Source organism: Neofelis nebulosa, chromosome 13 (genome assembly GCF_028018385.1).
Source record: "Neofelis nebulosa isolate mNeoNeb1 chromosome 13, mNeoNeb1.pri, whole genome shotgun sequence".
Classification (NCBI taxonomy): Eukaryota; Metazoa; Chordata; class Mammalia; order Carnivora; family Felidae; genus Neofelis; species Neofelis nebulosa.
The window spans coordinates 76,891,884-76,903,917 of NC_080794.1; the positions used below are offsets into that span (position 1 = coordinate 76,891,884).

Sequence of the window (12,034 nt, forward strand, 5' to 3'; positions counted from 1 at the left end):
GACAAAATCCAGCACCCTTTCTTAATAAAAACCCTTGAGAAAGTCGGGATAGAAGGAACATACTTGAAGATCATATAAGCCATTTATGAAAAGCCCACAGCTAACATCATCCTCAATGGGGAAAAACTGAGAGCTTTTTCCCTGAGATCAGGAACACGACAGGGATGCCCACTCTCACCGCTGTTGTTTAATATAGTGCTGGAAGTTCTAGCATCAGCAATCAGACAACAAAAGGAAATCAAAGGCATCCAAATTGGCAAAGATGAAGTCAAGCTTTCGCTTTTTGCAGATGACATGATATTATACATGGAAAATCCGATAGACTCCACCAAAAGTCTGCTAGAACTGATACATGAATTCAGCAAAGTTGCAGGATACAAAATCAATGTACAGAAATCAGTTGCATTCTTATACACTAACAATGAAGCCACAGAAAGACAAATAAAGAAACTGATCCCATTCACAATTGCACCAAGAAGCATAAAATACCTAGGAATAAATCTAACCAAAGACGTAAAAGATCTGTATGCTGAAAACTATAGAAAGCTTATGCAGGTAATTGAAGAAGATATAAAGAAATGGAAAGACATTCCCTGCTCATGGATTGGAAGAATAAATATTGTCAAAATGTCAATACTACCCAAAGCTATCTACACATTCAATGCAATCCCAATCAAAATTGCACCAGCATTCTTCTTGAAACTAGAACAAGCCATCCTAAAATTCATATGGAACCACAAAAGGCCCCGAATAGCCAAAGTAATTTTGAAGAAGAAGACCAAAGCAGGAGGCATCACAATCCCAGACTTTAGCCTCTACTACAAAGCTGTCATCATCAAGACAGCATGGTATTGGCATAAAAACAGACACATAGACCAATGGAATCGAATAGAAACCCCAGAACTAGACCCACAAACGTATGGCCAACTCATCTTTGACAAAGCAGGAAAGAACATCCAATGGAAAAAAGACAGTCTCTTTAACAAATGGTGCTGGGAGAACTGGACAGCAACATGCAGAAGGTTGAAACTAGACCACTTTCTCACACCATTCACAAAAATAAACTCAAAATGGATAAAGGACCTGAATGTGAGACAGGAAACCATCAAAACCTTAGAGGAGAAAGCAGGAAAAGACCTCTCTGACCTCAGCCGTAGCAATCTCTTACTCGGCACATCCCCAAAGGCAAGGGAATTAAAAGCAAAAGTGAATTACTGGGACCTTATGAAGATAAAAAGCTTCTGCACAGCAAAGGAAACAACCAACAAAACTAAAAGGCAACCAACGGAATGGGAAAAGATATTTGCAAATGACACATCGGACAAAGGGCTAGTATCCAAAATCTATAAAGAGCTCATCAAACTCCACACCCGAAAAACAAATAACCCAGTGAAGAAATGGGCAGAAAACATGAATAGACACTTCTCTAAAGAAGACATCCGGATGGCCAACAGGCACATGAAAAGATGTTCAACGTCGCTCCTCATCAGGGAAATACAAATCAAAACCACACTCAGATACCACCTCACGCCAGTCAGAGTGGCCAAAATGAAGAAATCAGGAGACTATAGATGCTGGAGAGGATGTGGAGAGATGGGAACCCTCTTGCACTGTTGGTGGGAATGCAAATTGGTGCAGCCGCTCTGGAAAGCAGTGTGGAGGTTCCTCAGAAAATTAAAAATAGACCTACCCTATGACCCAGCAATAGCACTGCTAGGAATTTACCCAAGGGATACAGGAGTACTGATGCATAGGGGCACTTGTACCCCAATGTTTATAGCAGCACTCTCAACAATAGCCAAATGATGGAAAGAGCCTAAATGTCCATCAACTGATGAATGGATAAAGAAATTGTGGTTTATATACACAATGGAATACTACGTGGCAATGAGAAAGAATGAAATATGGCCTTTTGTAGCAACGTGGATGGAACTGGAGAGTGTGATGCTAAGTGAAATAAGCCATACAGAGAAAGACAGATACCATATGGTTTCACTCTTATGTGGATCCTGAGAAACGTAACAGAAACCCATGGGGGAGGGGAAGGGAAAAAAAAAAAAAAGAGGTTAGAGTGGGAGAGAGCCAAAGCATAAGAGACTGTTAAAAACTGAGAACAAACTGAGGGTTGATGGGGGGTGGGAGGGAGGGCAGGGTGGGTGATGGGTATTGAGGAGGGCACCTTTTGGGATGAGCACTGGGTGTTGTATGGAAACCAATTTGACAGTAAATTTCATATATTAAAAAATAAATAAGTAAATAAATAAATTAAAAAAAATAATGATATCACCAGTTAACATTTATTAAGCATTTACTGTGCCAGGCTAGTGCAAGCTTTTTATATTTATTAGCTTTTTTAATCTTCAAATGAGAAGGGTATGCTAGTTATCAACATTTTTTTTTTGTTTGAGGGAACAGAGGTAGAGTTTATTTTTATAAAATCACAGAGCCAGGAAATGACAAAGCCAGTTTCCATCCAGCATTCTGGGTCTATAGTCCATACTCTTGATCACAGGTAATAAAACTAGAGTAACGAAAATTAGTAATAAAATTATCTCACATGTTTTTATATGAATAAAATAGAACAATCTATTGAAGGAAATAAAAAGAGGATCTAAACATTTAAAAATCTATACTGTCTTTTTAAATAAGAAGTATTCATTTGAAAATATCATATTTAACCAAATTGATTTTGGTTAATTATGAATTTCCAATTAGAATTTTATTCACTTCAGTTTTTTGAAGGATATACATTAAAATTAATTACCTTAAATTTTATTTTAAATAATACACTTTTAGAATACACAGTGAAATTATGAAAAAGAAAAATAGTGAGAAATGCCCACTTGATAGTTCCAGACATAATATAACTTTAACAGTACTGGTTCCCATATTGGCGTAGGAATCGGTGAACAAAGTAGAGTCCAGGATTAGATTCCTGAACATTGGGCAGTTTTTATGGCAGTAATGTTATTTTTATAAAAGTTCTTAATGGCTCAATCTGTTTGTTTTTAATTATCCTAAACTTTAGATCATCCTAAACCTTAGATCATGGATTTTGCATTTACCATTTTTCTGCCTCAGATACTTTAGCCACTATTCCACTCCTACCTAAGATGGACTCACAATAACCATTTTTGCCCTCATCCTAACACACAGTATGAAATTATCTCGCTTGTTAATTGTTTATGTAAACGTAGGTTTTCTTTATTCAATAGAATGTAAGTGTGTGGGCTTAGGACCTTCTCTTGTTGGAACCCATACTTATGAAACTCTGTATCTTTTAGGCAGGCTTTAACTAAATACATAATGATAGAACACATATAAATTATCAACACATAAGTGAATATGCATATATTGTGGCTATATAGGCAACTATTTTTATTTGACCAAAAATGTTCGGAGATCATGTTATAGGTTATCAAGTAAAAGTGGCTTTACATTTATTTATTGACTTTTTTAGTTTTTAAGTTTATTTATTTACTTTGAGAGAGAGAGATAAAGCATGTGCACAGCTCGAGTGAGCCAGGAGGGGAAGAGAGAGAGAGAATCCCAAGCAGGCTCTGTGCTGACAGCACAGAGCCTGACACAGGGCTCAATCCCACCAGCTGTGAGATCATGATGTGAGCTCAAGTCAAGAGTCAGACGCTTTAACCAACCGAGCCCCCCAGGTGTCCCTAATTTACATTAATTTTTAAATGTATTTACATAAAGTAGTACAAATCTATATTAACTTTAAGCATCAGGCATTCGTTTGAATAAAAATGAGTCTCAAGATTTGTTTTTCCTCATAGTCTATGGAACGTTTGCCTCAAATAAAATCTACGCAGATTCCCATATGTCATTACAGAGTAATGAATAATAGTTCAGCTGCTTAAAGATACTATGAAGCAAAGAAAGTTGGCTTCTGAAGAAGTCACGCCACATTATATGAAGGCCCCTACATTAGAATCAGTGATGTATAAGCATTGGTAATCAACATCAATCTTCTTTTTTTCATTAATGAAAAAAATAAGATCTAATGAGTTTAAGTGTATATTCAGGGCCACAGAATCAGTCATTTTCAGACTGTGAGTAACAACAAAGTATCTGTGTTTTTTTCTCTCATATCTAGCAAATGTTCAACTTTCAGATTTTACCTTTGGAATTATTCTAAATGTTCCAAGCTCAATAGAAAATCTTAATAATTTTAAGCATGGATAATACTGTTCAGCAAGCAAAGAAAAACTAGTATTTATTGAATGTTTTTCTTGTAGAGAACAATTTAATATTAATTATTTCATTTAATATTCACAAGAGTGACATTTTTTTTTCTCCTTAATTTATTTACTGAAGAGTTACACTGTTAGAGCTTGGTGAGAGAGTTCATTATTGGAATTGACTCAGTTTTGTTTATTAATTGAACATATATTTATTGAGTCCTTTGGTGGACTCTGGGGATATTATGGTGAACAAAATGGGTTCTGCTCCATTGATGCTTATAAAGCTGTAGGGAAAATAGGTCTTATACCTGTTATACAATTGCCTAGATATGTGATTGTCATAAGAACTCTGAATGAGAATTGTAGAGGCTTCAGGAATATATTACAAGAGAACCTGACCTAATTTGTGGGACAGGAAATAGGACTGGGTCAGGCAAGAGCATGATGGAGCTTTGATGTGAAGATGACTGCATAGAAGGGTGGTGTGGATGTGCGAATGTGGGGTTGGGAGGTGGGGGATGTAGAATCAGTGGGGCAGCAAGCACAAAGGTTGTGGTTGGAAAGAACATGGCCTGTGAGAAACACACCGAACTAGGTGAAGAGAGGCAGGAGATGAAGCATGTGAGATTGGCAGGATCTAAATTATGTGGTGCTATATAGAACATGAGAGGATTTGGATCTTTATTGTAAGAAAAATGGGAGCCATTGCAGGGTGTTAGGAGGAGACTAAAATATTAAATTTTAATTTTAAGATAATCAGTCTGCTTGCAATGTGTCAGCTTGATGAGGGCAATAGCACATGAAAGAAGCCATTTTAGTTCGTTTTCTGAGGCCCATTTCTGGTGCTACATGTAAAGTATGAACCACTGAGACTGTGAATATATTTGAACTTATATTCACACAAATTTTATCATTTACTAAATAGTTGTCAAAGTTGGCAAATACAGGTATTTATACAAATGATACTGTTTAAAATGTATTTGGATGTTCGAGGCGCCTGGGTGGCTTAGTCGGTTGAGTCCAACTCTTGATTTCGGTTTAGGTCATGATCTCAGGGTCATGAGATCGAGCCCCGTGTCGGGCTCTGGGCTGTGTGTGGAGCTTGCTTGTATTCTCTCTCCCTCTCTCTCTCTCTCTCTCTCTCTCTCTCTCTCTCTCTCAACCCCTCCTCCACTCACATACTCTCAAAATAAATAAATAAACATTTTAAAAACTCATATTTGGATCCTTGATATTTTTGTCAAAGTCTAGGTGTATCCCTTTATCAAACCCTCAGGGTGGCTAAATATGTGTGTCCAATATTTCCATCATAAGCATCTTTGCTGCAAACATTTTCACCATATAACTAATTGGCTGTAAGTCAATTTTGTTATAAAAGGTAAAATCACAAAAAAACCAAGAGGGACATTAATTAAAAAGGGCATAATGAAACATGAAAATTTTTAAGAAAATTAAAAATTATCGTGAAACATAAAATATTTGAACAAATTTAAAATGTATGCAGATTCATGGCAATACTGTACAAATAACAGATTTCATTTTGCTGGTTGTCCTTAAGTACTTGTTTTCAAAGTCTTTTGTTCATGCTTTTTATATTTTTTTTTTTTGCTTGTTGATTTGTTTCCTCATTTAGTATCACATCTTTTCTTTTTTTGCTAAAATTTTTTCCTTCATTAAGACAGATATCAGTTTCTAAATACTGGGATGCACATTGGTAACTGGGCTTTATATTGTGTTGTGAAAGTGTTCTACACTGTTATTTGTTCTTGCCGTCTTGTCACATATCCGTTGATAGTTTTCCCGAGTCCTGTGGAAATCGCAGGCTCAATGTACAGACCATTATGAGGGCTAAGATTTAAAATGGGAGCACTGAATCAATGGAGAAATGAAACGAAACTGTCACCAGGTGAGAAAACCAAAAAAAAAAGACTGTCAAACCAAACTGTCACCTGTTATTTTTTTTTTTATCTTTTATGGCAAATCTGCGTTATCACCAATTACGCAACAAATATGATTGTGGCAAAGATGCTTATAGTGAAACTACATAGAACCAAATATATAAGATCATGAACTCATATATTTATGAACAAATATGTAGTTATATATAAATATACATATGAGAATCTGTTTGATATTTTGGAAGTTTTTAGAATTCATTCAGAGCCAATATAGTGAATAAGGAAATAGAAATAACATTGATTGAATGCCTTCATTTTATGAGATGGTCTTTTCTAAGCCAAATACACACTAGCATAATTATGTTTAACCCATAGAATAATCCTATAAGATAGGCAGTTTTATATACCCATTGCGGCATCATATTTCACTAAGGTTAGTTAACCTACATAACATAACCCAGTCGGTGAATGGGTGATTGCAGTTCACATCTCCTCAGATACTATGGAGAATGCTCCATTAAAAGTGAAACACAATATGAATTGATGAAAAAGCAAATAATAATGCTTCAGGTTCTTCTCAGAATATCCAAATTAAAAATTTCTGAAACAATTCAACATTTATATAATAATTATTGTGAGCTGAAATTTGTATGAACAGTTATCATCGATATACACAAGTCAAGATCACTTTCATTTGTGAACCTGATGTCTGCCTTCCTGCATCTCAGATTATATAGATGTTTCTAATATACATTTTGATGATTTTTCCACTGGTTATTATCTTCTCAGAAAATACAATAGTTCATGCAGCTTTTGTTGAAAAACTAAAACAAATGCTCACTATTTGCTTTTCATTGCCTCACATATGTGATGTCCTCAGAAGCTTTCTTTATAGTTCAAGATCTCTTTCAAAAGATCCTTTGTTGCAGCATTTAAATTTTTAGTCATCGTTTCCAATTAATCATTAATTTGCTGTAATATCTGACCTCTTTAAGTATTTTGTACATATTCAGGGCTTTCCTCTTGATATTCTGTTTGCATAACTCCTTTTTTTGATGCTGTGCTTTATTCATGACCTTAATTTTGTATGTAACATGTTATTAATTCTTCCCAGTAAATAGCAGCCAGTTTTTTTGTTTTTTGTTTTTTTTTTTTTTTGGTCCATGACTGCTAGTCCAGTACTGACTGAACTATCTAAAAAAAATTGGCTACTGCATGTTGGAATTCAACCCTTGGTTTGCTCTAGTCATAGAAGATTAGCAAGAGAGATAGATTATTTTACATGTTTTTTTGTCCTATACCTATGAAGTGAATTAGAAATGAGATATGCCATTTTTAGACAGATCTATAGCCATAGAAATCTAATTACCTAATCCTTAAGTGTAAATCATTTGAAAAACATGTTAAAGATCAAAGATCAAAAGAAAAATGTCCTCTGAGCACCACTTTTAAAAATCTCCTTTTTTTTGGCCCAATTATGGTAGTAATGCATGTTCATTCTAGAAAAGAAACAAGACAAATTAAAATTGCTAATAATTCTTTTACCAGAGAAAGTTATTGCTAACATCGCATTGGATATTTCCCCAGTCATTTATTTATATACATAGATAAGTAAATAAAGGAAGGCATTATTCAGCCTTCCTTCCCCAAAGATGTACATATCCTAATCCCTAAAGTTTATGAATATTTTACTTTAAATGGTAAACATGAATTTGCAGATTTGATTAACTTGACGATCTTGATATGGGGAGAGTATTCTTGTGGACCCAGTGTAATTACAAGCATTCTTACGAGAGGGAGGCAGAGGGAGATTTGACTACAGCACTGGGAGACGGGATCATGGGAAAAAACAGGTTGGAAAGAGGACAGAGCCATGAGCTAAGGAATGAACAATTTTTAGAAGCTGGAAAAGGCAAGGAAGTGAATTTTTTTTGAGTGCTTCCAGAACAAACCACTCCTAACTTTGTTTTACTGTGTAAGTTTCATTTGGACTTCAGACTTCCAGAACTATGAGAATAAATTCACGTTGTTTTAAGCCACTGAATTTGTTGTTATTTGTTACAGCAGCAGTAAGAAACTAATACACACATTTTGTGTATTTATTTCTTCTCCAAACATCAGATCACAAAGGAAATATTTCTCAAAATTATTCTTTATTATTCATTAATTTTTAATTTATCCTTATAATATCTTTATGCCATTTTTTTGCTCTCTTGTAACTATCAGTGTACCATAGTTTTCAGATAATTTTATTCTTTTTTTGTATTGACAGTTTAAAATTAAATTTTATGTTTTATTTTTAACATGAAGTCTACCCTCTTAAAAATAATTTAAGTGTACAACACAGTACTGGTAATTGTAGGGACAATGCTGCAGAGCAAATCTCTAGAACTTTTTTACCTTGTGTATTTGACACTTTATGTCTTTTCTTTAGCCATTCTCTGCTGCCCCCCTCCTTTGGTTCCTGGCAACCACCGTGCTACTCTCTGATTTATAAGTTTGACTATTTTAGATACATTATACAAATAGAATTATGCAGTATTTATCCTCCTGTGATTGGTTTATTTCATTTAACTCCAGCAGCTTTACTTCTGGGTGTTTATCTAAAAGAATTAAAATCAGGATCTCAAAGAGATAATAGCACTCTAGTGTCCATTGCACCACTATTCAGAATAGCCAACACATAAAAACAGCTTAAATTTCCATTGACAGATGAATGGAAATCCTGAAATATGTGTCATGGATGAAACTTGAGACATATATGCAGCTTTTTAAAAAGTTCTTTAAAATTTTTAATGTGAAATAATTACAGGTTTACAAATATTTGCAAATATTTCTTTATGATCTTGACCCTCGGAAAGTGTTGGACACATGTTTATAGTATTTGATGTTTTTTCATGATTAAATTCAGGTTATGCATTTTTACTAAGGATAGCACAGAAGTGATGTGTCTTTCTCAGTGAATCCTATCAGGAAGCATATGATACCAGGTTTTCCCATCACTGATGTTGTTATCTTTGATCAGTTGTTAATCAACTGTACCACTTTGTACCACTTTGTTCACTCTAGAGCTACTGGTTTTTGTTTTTGTTTTTTCGTATTTCATGAGTACTTTATGAGGAGATTTTTTGAAATTAGGTAAATATCCTATTTCTCATTATACTATCACCCACTATTTTTACCATACATTGACAATTCTTACCTGAAAGAATTATTATCAATGTGCTTGCCAAATGCTGATTTTCTGTTGTGTTATTTCTTCTGCATTTATTTCTTCTGCAATAAGGAAGAGCTGTTCCTTTTCTCTCAGTTACTTGTTTATTCAGTTATTTGTTTATATCAGTATTGCCTTATGGATATGTATTTTATGGCTTATAATAAATTACTATTATTTTATAGCTGTTTCCTAGATTTGGCTATTGGGAATACTTCAAATTGTCTCCTGCTTCCTTCTGGCACGACTCCATCATTTTCTGAGTGCTTTCTTATTTTCTTGCACTGCAAGATATTTCAGACTCACCTTGTACTTTTCCTGCCCTTTCCCTGGAATCAACCATTTTTCCAGGAAGCCATGGTTTTTTATATTGGAGAATGGTATTTAGAAACCAAAATATGGGAGCTACATATGCTCATTTGGTTCTGGGGTGTTGTTCTTTCTTTCCTTTTTAAAAAAAGTATTTCTTAAATTAAGTCACCAAGTGTATGTGTGTGTGTGTGTGTGTGTGTCTCTCTCTCTCTCTCTCTCTCTCTCTCTCTCTCTCTCTCTATATATATATATATATATATATATATATATATATCTACTATCTTATTTTTAAAGCTTTTATTTAAATTCCAGTTAGTTAACATACATTGTAATACTGGTTTCAGGTGTGCAATATAGTGATTCAGCACTTCTGTACAACACCTGGTGCTTATCACAAGTGTACTCCTTAATTCCTGTCACCTATTTAACCCATCCTCCCACCCACCTCCCTTCTGGTAACTATAGTTCTCTGTAGTGAAGAGTCTGTTTCTTGGTTTGCCTCTCTTTTTTTCACTTTGGTCATGTGTTTTGTGTTTTAAATTGCACATACAAATAAAATCACATGGTGTTTGTTTTTCTCTGAGTTCTTTAGCGTAGCATAGTACTCTAGAGAGTATTATGGAACTCCACTGTCTTGCTTTAATTGAAACTTACTGTGCCCTGAAACCTTGCTGTTCTCCAAGGGAAGATCTGAATGTTTTTTCTTTCGTAATGTTGATTAGGCATGGGAATAGTATCTGCCTTGGTCCCTTTGACATTGACAAATAATTGCTTTTCTTTACCTGTTCAAGAATTTCATCTCCTCTGAAGCAGTATTCCACCTCTCCTTGCTGCTGCCTTTCACGGAAATCTTGTGCACTCCATTTAATATTTTATCCACTTACTACATTTTCACCTGCCTCATTGTCTTTCTGTTATTATCCCTCATGACATGATTCTAGAATTCAATTTCCATATGTACTTTAATTATGTATTAGGTTTTTTGTGTTCAATTTTCAAAAAGACTTATAGGATGTAAACACTATACTCCCAGGACAGCTTTGTTATAAGCAAAATTAAGGATTTTAAAAAAGTCTGGAGATCTTAGATATTAAGCTAATTGTGTAATTGTTAATGCAGTGTGTTTTTTGTTTTGTTTTGTTTTGTTTTGTTTTGTTTGGTGGAGAGGTAGGCATAATCACCAATCTACTAAAATAGCCCCCAAATAAGAGTTGTAGGTGCTTATATTTTTATATTATATCTGGCCACATGTTAAACTTATAGTTATAATTGTTTTATATTTCCTGGTAAACAATCTGATCTTAGCCATAAAAAGAGAATTTTGTTTTCTTCTTTTATTCTAACTTGAAATTGGTCATCTATTCACTGCCAGACCTTTTTGTTATGCTGCTTCCTTATTTGTATTTGTCTCTTCGTTTTAGAATGGGCAGGAGTAATTTTTTTTTCAGGAGAATAATATATAGATCATGTACTTTTAGGACATTTGCTTGCCTGAAATTTATCACTATGTTGCTTTTCTGTGTAGACAGCATGGTTGAATATACATATTCTATAAATAACTGGTCCAGTTTCTTGCCTTTTGACATATATTGTTACTTTAGAAAACTTGGCATCTTAACTTATCATCCTTTGTAAATAACTCATTTGTCTGTGTGAATGTGTGTGTATGTATAATGTGTGCACATGCCCACAGGGATGTGCCCACATGTCAGTATTATTTTTTAAATAACAGCTTTATTGAGATATAATTCAGATACTCAACTCTTATTCTTTTTAAGGTGTACACAAAAGTGGTTTTTAGTATATTCAGAAAGTTGTGTGACCATCACCATGATCTAATTTTAGAACATTTTCACCACTCCTAAGAGAAACCCAGTACATATTGACAATCACTCCTCATTCTTCTTTCCCCCAAACCCTAACAAATCTTCTTTCTATCTCTATGGATTTGTTTTCTATCTCTATGGATTGTTATTATATATATATATAAAATATATATTATATATAGCAGAGTAAACAAATATATATATTATATATATGTTATATATATAAATGATATTGTAGAATATGTGGCCTTTTGTGACTGGCATCTTTTATTTTTATCATAATGTTTTAAGATTCATTCACATTAAACAAGGATCACTACTTCATTCCTTTCTATGGCAAAATAGTATTCCTTTGCATGGACATAATTCATTTTGATTACCATTCACCAACTGAGGGACATTTGGGTTGTTTTTATTTTCGGGCTGTTATGAATAATGCTGGATTCTTTTTATCTTTTATGTCAGGTATTTCAATATTTAGGTTTTAGTCTTCAACAGGTCTTTTCTATCGTATATTTAATATATATGTATATAATATGTGTATATTATTTATGCTTTTTCCAATTTGTTACAGTGTCTGCTTTA

At 34.1% G+C, this 12,034-nt stretch overlaps 1 protein-coding gene across 4 annotated transcripts in view; it reads left to right on the forward strand.

The window, feature by feature from the left end:
* The window catches only part of ATRNL1 (attractin like 1), a 789,076-nt gene that overhangs the window by 279,493 nt on the left and 497,549 nt on the right, over nucleotides 1–12,034 (forward strand). The window lies entirely within an intron of this gene.